The following is a 12,940-nucleotide window of genomic DNA, read 5'->3' on the forward strand; positions in this document are numbered from 1 at the left end:
AGCTCCACCCCCCAGTCATTCTTAGACTCCTTATTGGGTGAGCAATGCAGTCAAGCAACACAGTTGGAGCCTCCCTCCTCCCTGACCGGGAGGGAGGGAGGGAGAGGAGCTGCTTCCTTTGAAACCCGGGAAATTTAAGGGACATCATCAGTAAGGGACAGCAGTGGGACACAGCACTGGGATAAGGGACTTTCCCCGCCAAATAAGGGACGGTTGGCAGCTATGTTATAGAGCCTGTTTTCAATCATAAGGTATATCCATTTTCTTAAATATGAGTAGCTACTCCTTGCAGGACAGCTGGAGAGGTGGCAAGAAGCAACCGGCCCTGCCTCGGCAAGCTTGTTCTCTCTCACTTGCCAGTGTGGGGCTTGTTGGGACTGAGCCTGCTGCGCTTCCCAAGCGGAAACAAGTGAGTTGGGGCAGTAGCTGTGACTAGCCACTTCCCTCAATACACCACCTTCCAAGCCACACCCCTTTCCCCAGGCCCCACCCTTAAGCAGCCCTGTCCCCCCCCCCCTTGAGTACCTTTGCCCAGCTGGAATGTGCCCTTGTACTCTTGATAATGCCAGTTGGTTGCCGGGATAGAAGATAGAGAGGGCTGTGCAGGAAACTAACCTACCCAAAGAAGGTAACATTTACATTCATTGTTCTGCCCACTTTGGCCCTGCCCACCTGTGGCATTTGCCCCCCAATCCCACCGAATATACCCCAGATGGAAATTCAGTCCTCTGTCTGGATAAAGGCTCTCCACCCAGTTTACGAGGGAGTTCTCACCATTGTAAACTTATCTGTAGAATGCTGAGCAACCCTCATTCTGCTTGACCCATTAACCCAGAAGAACTGGATTTGCAGTTTAAAAGTCAATGTGAAGAGCACTTTCTATATCTCTGTGAAGGGCAAAGTCCCTTAATTTCGGTATTTAGTAACACAATTTGCACACCACTTAATATATGAAATATTTCTATGGCAGCTAGTATAGTTTTGGTATAACTCATGATCATAGGAATTGTAGATTGGAAGTCCAACCCCCTGCAATGCAGGAAAATGTAGCTGTCCCATATGAGGATCGAACCTGCAACCTAGTGCCACCTCAACTGCAACACAAACTTAGGAAACAACCATATGTGATGTGTGCTCGATGATTGGGGAAAGGGCTTGTTTAAAAACAACAACAACAACACCAATTTGATTGTTGACATCTATGACTGGTTGGTTAAAAGGAGTTAATCTTTGGTTAATCTGAGTTACTTCTGGGAGGCTTACAAGGTCCCTGAAATTACTCTTAGTATGAATTAGTACTCTTTCAGCCAGCCTGTTTTATCCTCTGGATGTACACCTGGGATTTTAATTTGCCATTAAATGCATGAACCGATGTGCTCTTTTTATATACATGGTGGTGTAAAACACAGGCTTATAGCACTATTATATCACTTTTAACACCTTCAGTTCCTGGTCTCATCCTGCCCGGAACATCCTCAGTGAGGCATACCACCAGATTCGATGCAAGTAAAGCATATCCCACAGAGCGTTTAAACTGGGTAATTGTTCTTTGATATTGCCACATGTCGTCACTTGACCAGCATGGACATCTGTATGGCGTGGTCCTACTACGATGCTGGCAAGCACTTAGCCCCCTATCACACATGCCAATATGACAGAGTTGCTTCTCCCCTAATGCTATTTGCCACAGAGGGGATTTTCATTGGGATCACAGCTAAGGAGCCCAGCGTTAAACCTGTGTGCTGTGATCCTGATAAGACATGGAAGAACCCTACTGAGTGTGCATTATAGAAAACAAAAACAGGCATGGTTGCTAATCATGCAGTAAAAATAGCTCCTGACTTAATTCCCTAACTTATCAGTAGCTTACGCATAATTGGAATAGTGGGTTGCTTCTCTCACCACCATGTATTAATAAACAAGCTGAGTCTCTTTACTCCCACAAAGTTGCATAAGAATAAACCTCACTTAGGGAACCAGACAGAGGGCCTTCTCAGTAGCGGCGCCCACCCTGTGGAACACCCTCCCTTCAGATGTGAAGGAAATAAGCAGCTATCCTATCTTCAAAAGACTTCTGAAGGCAGCCCTATTCAGGGAAGTTTTTAATATTTAATGCTGTCTTGTTTTTAACATTTGATTGGGAGCCGCCCAGAGTGGCTGGAGAAACTCAGCCAGATGGGCGGGGTATAAATAATAAATTATATTATTATTATTATTATAATGTGGTGGGACTTGCTTCCGAGAAAAGGTACAAGTTTGCGCTGTAAAAGCAGCTGTTATTGCCTTCCTCTTTTTTTGACCCCAGTCTTGCCCTAGCTTCACCTCTCAGTACAGGTTGCCTGGATTTTCTGGTTCTTCAGAACCTCAGGCTGGGCAAGAGAGAGAGAAAAGGTTTATTGCCCAGCCAGAGGTAGAGAGACTTCGGTAAGTCCCTGTGAGTTCCCGCTCTCCTCCGCAGATATCTTGCAGTTTTTCAGAGATGCTGAAGGGAGCCCCCTTGGGGAGGTAAGGCAGTTCACACTATCCCAGAGGGCTAGAGCAGTTGGGTGTGTGGCAACAGATAATGGCACTTCCTGTTTTCTGGGAAGTCTCCTTTCCTGGTCTGTTGCCCAGTTGTTAAAGCAAAATTGCACTAATTATTTAATTAAAAAAAAAACACCTCAGGAAATGCCCCTGCTCTAATTCCCTGTAAAAGCAGGTTTAAGCCTATGTTGCAGTGCATAAGGAAAACAGCATTCTCTCTGGTGCTATGTAAAATCATTCCAATGCCACTTCATTTTTTGCAGTATTAAAAGGCTCAAGTGTCATGTGGATGCCCCCTAAGAAGCAAGTGAATACATTATATAGCTTTTCTGGAGTAAATGCCTTGTCTGGACACATCCAGGAGTCATTCTGTTTCCATAGAATCATAGAGTTGGAAGAGACCAAAAGGGCCATCGAGTCCAACCCCCTGCCAAGCAGGAAATGAAGTAGCCAGCGAGGGTGCTTCCAAGAAGCCTACATGTAGGGCTTGAAGATAACACCACTCCCCTGTTTCTACTCCCCCTCCCCCCGCAACTGCTATTACAGGACATAACTCACCTGAAAATGAAGGTACCACATAGCTATTGCGACTAATAGCCACCGATACACCTTTCTTCCATAAACCTGCCTAAAATTGAGACGCTTTATTTGTCTATGGACTTTTTGCATGGACTGCAAACTGATCCATCCTGAAGGAAATCAGCCCTGAGTGCTCACTGGAAGGACAGATCCTGAAGCTGAGGCTCCAATACTTTGGCCACCTCATGAGAAGAGAAGACTCCCTGGAAAAGACCCTGATGTTGGGAAAGATGGAGGGCACAAGGAGAAGGGGACGACAGAGGACGAGATGGTGGGACAGTGTTCTCGAAGCTACCAACATGAGTTTGACCAAACTGTGGGAGGCAGTGGAAGACGGGAGTGCCTGGCGTGCTCTGGTCCATGGGGTCACGAAGAGTCGGACATGACTAAACAACAACAACAACAATTTGTCTATGGACTATAGAGCTTCAGACAGCTCCTTTTGGAACTTTTGTTTCTGGTTGTAGAAAATAATAGTCTAGTACCTCGCTGGTTACAGTGGTACCTTGGGTTACAAACACCTTGGGTTACAGACACTTTGGGTTACAGACTCCGCTAACCCAGAAGTTGTACCTCAGGTTGAGAACTTTACCTCAGGATAAGAACAGAAATGGTGGCACGGCGGCAGTAGCAGGAGGCCTCATTAGCTAATGTGGTACCTCAGGTTAAGAACAGTTTCAGGTTAAGAACAGACCTCCAGAACGAATTAAGTACGTAACCAGAGGTACCACTGTATTTTAGCATATTAAGATAGTGTATATAATATAGTGAGATATTCCTGTTCTATGCTTCATCCTGAAATTCTGCTACTTGGCTGAGATCATGAGATGAGTGGCAAAGACTAAGGCTGCACACACACACCAGACATTTACAGCATATGACTTTCCTCAAAGAATTTTGGGGACTGGAGGCTGAATTTAACATAGTATGGAATGGGAATCCCCATTCCCGCCCGCCCCCCCCCACTCCCTGCACAGATCCAGAGCAGATTTATGGGGTGTGCAGGAGGAAGGGGGGGGGAGTCCTGCTGCACAAGCTGACTTTGTTGAACAGCTTTGTTGAATCTCACCCTGTATTTTGAGAATTGTAGCTGTGTGAGGAGTAAACTACAGTTCCTGCGATTCTTGGGTGAAATGCACAGTATTGTCATAGAAAAACCCATATTCTCGTGGGTTTTTCTGAAAGTGAGAGTTTCTTATAAAAATAGTTGTTTCACATGAAGTAGTCATAAGATCATGAGCAGACCCTTCAAGTGTCCCTGTTTGCCAGTGATAGTTCTGGATTTAAAGAAGCTGTCCCAGTTTCTGATTTGATCCCCAAATGTCACGTTTTTCCTTAGGACGTCCCTATTTTCATCAGAAATTTTTTGGAAGGTATGGAGTTATGTGACCCCTGAGACAGATTTGTTTGTTTGCTTGCTTGCCTGCCTGCTTGTTTTTTATTTTTTATTTTTTTTAATTTAATTTTATATACTGCCCTATACTCGCAGGTCTCAGGGAGGTTCACAGGACAAAAGAGATAAGAGATATGATAGCCATGTTCAAATATATAAAAGGATGTCATATAGAGGAGGGAGAAAGGTTGTTTTCTGCTGCTCCAGAGAAGCGGACGCGGAGCAATGGATCCAAACTACAAGAAAGAAGATTCCACCTAAACATTAGGAAGAACTTCCTGACAGTAAGAGCTGTTCTACAGTGGAATTTGCTGCCAAGGAGTGTGGTGGAGTCTTCTTCTTTGGAGGTCTTTAAGCAGAGGCTTGACAACCATATGTTAGGAGTGCTCTGATGGTGTTTCCTGCTTGGCAGGGGGTTGGACTCGATGGCCCTTGTGGTCTATTCCAACTCTATGATTCTATGATAAGTAACTATTCAACCTTCAGAAGACATCTGAAGGCAATCCTGTATAGGGAAGCTTTTTTATAATCTTCAAGGTTTTATTATGTTTTTATATATGATGGAAGCCACCCAGAGTGGGTGGAGCAACCCAGTCAGATGCGTGAGGTATAAAAAAAATAATAATAATGATGGTGATGATGAAGATGGAATAGGATGTCCCTATTTCCATCAGAGAAATGTTGGAGGGTAAGCATCAGATTAATATTGGCAGAAGGGAGGACAGCCACAATCAGATCCCTACTCAGCCAAACCCTGGAGCTCTCAGCCAAAACTACTCCATGGGGTGATGTTTGTAATCCGTGGGAGCAGAATTGTGTGCCCTGCGCTTTTTGGAGGAATTCCTCAGCTTGCTGGCATTCCAGGCATAGGCCCCATCTACCCCTTGCCGACAAAGGTCCGTGCAGTTAAAGCTATGGTTTTCCCAGTAGTGATGTATGGAAGTGAGAGCTGGACCATAAAGAAGGCTGATCGCCGAAGAATTGATGCTTTAGAATTATGGTGCTGGAGGAGAATCTTGAGAGTTCCATGGACTGCAAGAAGATTAAATCTATCTATTCTTAAGGAAATCAGCCTTGAGTGCTCACTGGAAGGACAGATCCTGAAGCTGAGGCTCCAATACTTTGGCCACCTCATGAAAAGAGAAGACTCCCTGGAAAAGACCCTGATGTTGGGCACAAGGAGAAGGGGACGACAGAGGACGAGATGGTTGGATAGTGTTCTCGAAGCTACCAACATGAGTTTGACCAAACTGTGGGAGGCAGTGGAAGACAGAGCCTGGCGTGCTCTGGTCCATGGGGTCATGAAGAGTCGGACACGACTAAACGACTAAACAACAACAAGTTCAGAATTCTCTTTTGCTAATACCAGCACTTTTGTAGGTAACAAATTGATTGCTAACGTTAGAGGGAAATGAAGTGGGTGGGATCTGTGCAGTTCTTTTAGTATAGTTTCAAGCGGTTCCACTGCAACCTCCAGGCTGCCTGCTTAACAACAGCATACAAACATCTGCCTAAAAATGCTTTTTCATGTGCTTACGTGACGCAGCTGTGCAGTTTATAGAACACTGAAATCAGCTGAATTGGTTGTACACTAAGATAGGCAACATAGCTCCCTTTATTTGTTTGTAGTTACATATACAGTGCAAAATTGATTAGAGCAATAAGCAAATCATGGGATGAAACGCTATTTTAACAACATTCCCATTGCCTTCAGGAGGGCCTGTGGTTTTCAACCCGAAATTTGAAAATCCTGAGTTTGGCCCTGACAGGCTTAAGATTTTGCTTACATGTGAACAAACAGACCCCATTGATCCCAAATCAGAACATATCACTGCAAGACAGTCTTTGGCCTCTTACTTTGATAAGCAGTAATATAAGTGGTGCATCGTTTGATTTCTTTAAATTTTTTAGTAAGAGCTTGGAATACCAGAGCAATTAAATCTGTCAAGAAGTATTTCATTTTGGGCACTGCATGTTATCAGCAAAGAAATAGCTCCCACTTGGCGGGTAAAGGAATAAAAAACGGCAGGTTGGTCTATAGGAAAATATCCCCTACGTTAGGTGCACAGTGGAATGAAATTGGTTCCCTGGTGCTCTGTTCCTTGATATTTTAGTCCCCTTTATGATGAAAGAAGTCTCATGATATTTTTCCATATTCATACCTCTAGCTATACCAAAGCCATTTTATTTTCTGTAATCCTAAACTCTGTCAACCCCCACATCTTGTGTTGCCTGAAGAGAAAAGATGTGGCTGGGATGAAAAAGGATAGATTAAAATTTTGTGTGTGTGTGTGTGTGTGTGTGTGTGTCTGTCTGTCTGTCTGTCTGTCTGTCTCCCATACTCAACATGAAGCCACATGAAGCCGCTTTTCAATATTAAAAGAAAGGCATGGGTAAAATAACGACAGAAATTAAAACAATTACAGAATGTAAAACTACCCAGAATGTGTTGTTTGTTCTGCCCAAACAGAGTTCAACTGAGTACAATAAACTCAGGTACAATGTAAGCAAACAACCTGGCCTAGGTTATTTCACAGAAATAGAAGATTAAGTATTGAGGCCATAAAGCACGTTTGCGTTGATTTTGAGGTGTGTTTTAAAAGGAGTCAAATATTTATTTCAAAATGGAGGTGGCATTTTGTAAGGAAGATAGAATGAGAGAGAATGTGTGAGGGGGCACTACATGATGGGCAATAAGTTTCAGAATAATTTAGCATCAGATGAAAATACTTTATCGTTACGTTCATCTGATATGAAAAACATACAGAGAAACTAGTTGGGAGAAACAAACGCCAAGGCATTAGGTTAAGAAAACGTTAAGCATGGAAACCAAGGGACTTCTATAAAGGAAGTTCAGGCTCTTGCAAAACTGAGAGGAAGTGTGAAAACTTGTGAAACAGGGAAGCCTGAAAATGAGGAAGGCTGAGGTAAAATCCACCCAAGTAGTGTTTTTAGTTGAACACAGAAACTACCACTGCTAATTACGTAAATATTACTGTACTTTTGTGCACTTTGTTTTCCCCTGACCTGACTGTTTATACCCTCCCACTGTATGTTTACATACCTGAAAACTGAGAATCACTCCATGCAACTGAAAAGAGCAGCTCCAGAAGCAAGGGTTTTGCAGGAGTTAGGTACTAGTTTGAGCATTTAAAGTGGATCAAAGCACTTGTGTCGCCCTGGTGCAACAATTCTAGTCTTAAAATACCAAAAGGGTATAGGGTGTGCTTTGGAAAATGATGGAAAAATGCATTAAAAAGTATTGTGTGAACAAATAACGGAAACATATGTGAACAGCAAACAAACTGTATTGAATGCAGGATGAATGCCCATTATATAACCGCAATAAATTAGAACAAGTGCTTATTAAACACTAGATATAATCTAACCTTAGCGTAAGCTTTGTGCAAACAAATCAGGGTAGGTCTTCAATCAATTGGTGAACTGGAGGTCACCAAACTGAAGTGGACTGTACTCCAGGAAAGTTATGTCACAATAAATTTATGTATGCACACAACCTATTTAAAGCACATTTTCCCCACCCCAAAGAATCATGGGAATTGTAGTTTACTCCTCCCAGAACTACATTTACCAGCACTCGTAACATACTACGGTTCCTACTATACTTGGTGTTTGTGTGCTTTAAATGTATGGCGTATACGCAGCCACCATCTGTAAGGTGCCACAAGGCCCTTCTGCATTATAACAAGTTTGTTTTCAGTGCATTGCCCTTCTAATACATGCTTCATGTATCTTGCTATAAAGGCTTCCTTGTGCTGCCAAGCAGACTTAAGTACGATCGCCATATTTCAAACAGTAAAAAAGTTGTTGAGCTTTGTTTTGTTTTTTTAAGGGACGTTTTTTAAGGGAAATCATTGGTTGCCAGATTTCCCGAACATTTAGACGGTTTCCACCCACACACTGCTTCCGGCTGCTCTATTCTGCATATGTCCGGGAAATTCCAGATGTATGGCAAACGTAATTTGAGACTACTGTTGTGTAATCACAGTTTTGCTTTTCCAGAGCCCCACCATTGGATTTCTGATGGATATTGCCACCTCGTGGTAAACAAAGAGCATGTCATCCCCAGCTTTGTTGTTGGCATCCGTCTGTCTCTAGAGACAATGGAGTGTGCTTCTGGGGGTCAAACCGCTGCACCAAAGTGAACTCCCCGGGGTGGTAGAACACACACTTTGAGAACACACACTTTCCTGGCACCTTCATTATACAGTGGTACCTCTAGTTACAAACTTAATTCGTTCCAGAGGTCTGCTCTTAACCTGAAACTGTTCGTAACCTGAGGTACCACTTTAGCTAATAGGGCCTCCCGCTGCCGCCGCGTGATTTCTATTCTCATCCTGAAGCAAAGTTCTTAACCTGAGGTACTATTTCTGGGTTAGTGGAGTCTGTAACCTGAAGTGTCGGTAACCCGAGGTACCACTGTAGAGGCATGCTTTCACTAATGGGGCCTCTTGTTGCCACAGCGCCACCAGCACACAATTTCCGTTCTCATCCTGGGGCAAAGTTCTCAACTCGAGGTAACTCCTCCAGGTTAGCGGAGTTTGTAACCTGAAGCGTTTGTAACTCGAGGTATCACTGTACACCTTTAGGCGCCAGGCAAAAATGTTCCTTTTTAACCAGGCCTTTGGTTGACCTGATCGACACCCTGTACCCTTTTAAAATGCGGCTCTTTTGGGGGGGGGGTGTTATAGGGTTATTGTTTTTATTTTTATTTTATATATTGTGATCTTTTCTGTGAACCGCCCTGAGACCTCCAGGTATAGGGCGGTATATAAATGCAATAAGTAAATAAAAATAAATAGAAGGTGTCAGGTTCAACTCCTGGCACGTCTCCTTTTCCCCCCTTCAAAAACTGGTAAGGTAACAGGTGAGGTGCAGTATGGCTCACTGGATAGAGTACAGTTGTACCTTGGTTCTCGAACGTAATCCATTCTGGAAGTCCGCTCAACTTCCAAAAATGTTCGAAAACCTAGGCACAGCTTCTGATTGGCTGCAGGAGCTTCCTGTACTCAATCGGAAGCCATGTCGGATGTTCGGCTTCCAAAAAACATTCGCATACCAGAACACTTCTGGGTTTGCGGCGTTCAGGAGCTAAAATGTATGCGTACCAAGGCATTCGAGAACCAAGGTACAACTGTAGTTCAAAGGAAAGCAGAGCAATACGTTTGGCACCAGCTTGGCTGTAGGAGTTGCTGGAAAGATGTGTAAAAGACACCACCCAGCCACCTTAGGGACTCCACTCTGGATTTGTGTAGGGTTTACCCCTCAGCCATTTCTTCTCCCAAAGATATCAGAACAAGAGGGTGGGGTGGCTTTGTGGATCTCTTCACTGCATCAAAAAATGGATCATTTCAGAGGAGTCTTAGATGGCTGAATATGAATCAACGTGAGGGTTATTGTGAGCAGGGAAAGGGTTAAAGCAGGTTTTTTATTATTGTTTATTTTTATTATTATTATTATTAAGGATTCCTGGAATCTTGAGGTTTCATGAGCATCACTGCCTGGTCTCAAGCAGCTGATTCCTTATACATTAACAGTATTTCTAATCTCTTCACCCAAAGGCCCCAGGGCAAAAATATGCACAATCTAAATAAAAATTAAACAGGGAAATCAAAACACCTGTAAACAAATTACAGACTTCAGCTACAAATATAATCAGTAGTAGTGACAGGAATTCAAATTGTGGAAAAAGCCTGGCCAAAGGCTTCCACTCCAGAAACCTCATTATTATTATATAATACATTGCTACTCTGTTGTATTTTTCTTGCTGGGATGTGGGGAGATGCACTTGTGTGATTTAGTGCCTTAGGTGCCAAAATGACCGGCATGAGGTATGTTAAGTTGTGGATGAACATATCAGACGACAAAGCGATTCTTCAAACAGCTCTTGTTTATTCACAGGCCAGAACAGAACTAAACTGAAGGGTTCAGCCAGCCTGCTTATATAGAGCTCCACTAGAACGCAACAGTAACCATTTTCTGTAACTATCCAATCACTGAACGTCACTTTCAATCTCTTATTTGTATATGTGGACCTGAGTGAAAACTATCTACAGTATCCCCCTGCTGGCCCAGGGTGAGAACTTCAGTACATAACAGGGTACTATACCATCTGACTGGGAATGAATTTGGATGTTGTGTGAAATTTTCTCAAGTTCCTAAGATTTATATTATTCTATCCCTTTATTTTGGGGCTTATGGTTGGTTATCAGACAATCTCTGAAAGGTGGAACTTCAATGTTCTCTGTATCAGATGCTGTGTATGCCTGCATATTCAGAATTGTTCACAAAAATAAGAGATACGCAAGCGCCCACTCTCTCCTTCTCCTCCTATTTCATCGACACCCAGCCTTAACCAGATGTGCTGATTTCAGGACAGGTGTTGGAAAGAAGCTACAAAGGCTTCCTTACAGTGAGGATTAAAAGATCAAGCCCTGCTATCTAGAGATCTTTTTCAAATTACATTCTGAGCTTTTCCATTTATGTACTGATCAGGCCCACCGCAGGGCATTTTTTTTCAGCCGGAACTTGCCAGAGTTGCAGCACCTCTCAGGTGGGCGCCATTACAACTATAGGAGAACCAGGGTGAGTGTTATGTACTGAAGTTCTCACCCTGGGCCAGCAGGGGGATACTGTAGATAGTTCAGGTCCACATATGCAAATAAGGGATCGAAAATGACGTTCAGTGATTGGATAGTTACAGAAAGTTGTTATAGTTATGTTGTACTGGAGCTCTATATAAGCAGGCTGGCTGAACTCTTCAGTTCAGTTCTGTTCTGACCTGTGAATAAACAAGAGCTTTTTGGAGAATCGCTGTGTCGTCTGATATGTTCACCCACAACTTAACACTGGTTCTGGCACCTCTTTTTCTGGAAAAATATCACTGTCCACACCCAGCATCTTTTCAGCAATCATACAGCCTGTTTCCAGACCACTCACTGGGTCCTTTTAAGGAAGCTAAACGCTAGTCATGGTTATTCCATCTTTGCTGTGTATATGGGGGCTTTAGTTCATGCATTATTATTTTTTTCTCCCATATGACTTCCAGTTATGCGGTATGCACTGCAAAAAATGTGTTCTTTCCATATCTGCTCTGAATAAGGCTGCAGTTCACCAACTGTACAAGCTGTGTACTTAGCAATGCCAAGGGACAAGTATAAATAAGTGGTTTGTGAACTGTGGCCCAGATAATTAACAGGATTTCAGCCAGTCCCCTTGGCGATTTGAAAGGGCTTCATGTATTCCTTTGTTAAACCATACACATGCAAATCAGAATCAACTAGGAAATGAATAACCCATCTGGCAGTACAATGTACAAACGGAATAGCGCAATAAAGATGAAATTTTTAAAATTAATATTCAAATCATACAGTCATCCTTGATTTAACTTTCAATTATACAGAGGTAATTGTATTAAGGAATTACTTCATTTCACTGGTTGGTGGGGGGAAAATAGCTTGAGTGTTTTAATATCCTAGTGTCTGTAGGTAATATATGACCTGGTCTGCAGTCCTGAGCTGACTAGAATCCTAATTCTTTTTGCGCTGAGCATATATGAGTGCGCGACTATGGCTAGCCTCTGAGCAAAACCCTCTGGACCTACATTCCACAGTCTATAGAATTTGCCGGAATATCTTTAACAGATTTCTCTGTACAAATGGTACTCCTTGCTAGAATGGAGCTCCATGTCTGGAAGGAAATACACAGCAGATTTAACAGCTAAGGGCTGAGTCTGTGTACAGGCTAAAATATGGTAATGGAATTGTATGAAGGCTGTGTTCCTATGATCAAGGCACTTCCATAGATCTTTTAGAATTCGGAACTGCTCAGGCCTCTGTCAGATCCACTTTACATTCTTTTCTTTTCAAATGCAACCAGCTTAAGCCACATTTAGTGATGAGAATTCACTGGCAACCCGATTCTTTACTCTCCCCCATCTCTTTAGTAAAGAAAACCAGGTTTGTTCTGAAAATCTGCTTACAGGAATGTTGTTTGCATTTCTTGGGAACATTTTAACTCTAAATTGTGCCAAGTTCAAGTAAGTTTATGATGTAAGGGGAGTGCGGAGAGAGGAAAAGAAGAAAAAGTAAACTGAACTTAAGTTCGCTCTGATTAAAAGGGGTCAGGAATGTTGCGGTAAGGAAAGCAAAGGCTTACAGAAACTGGAACAGCGCCTTGAATTACCGTATTTTTCGCTCTATAGGACGCACTTTTTCCCCTCCAAAAATGAAGGGGAAATGCGTGTGCGTCCTATGGAGCGAATGCAGGCTCCTTGGCTTCAGCAATAGCAACGCGAAGCCTCCAAAGCGCAGAGGGAGCGCTCCCTCCGCGCTCCGGAGGCTTCGCATTGCTTTCACTGAAACCTGGAGAGCGAGAGGGGTCAGTGCGCACCGACCCCTCTCATTCTCCAGGCTTCAGGGATAG

The sequence above is a fragment of the Podarcis tiliguerta genome (assembly GCF_965153285.1).
Source record: "Podarcis tiliguerta genome assembly, chromosome: 1".
NCBI lineage: Eukaryota > Metazoa > Chordata > Lepidosauria > Squamata > Lacertidae > Podarcis > Podarcis tiliguerta.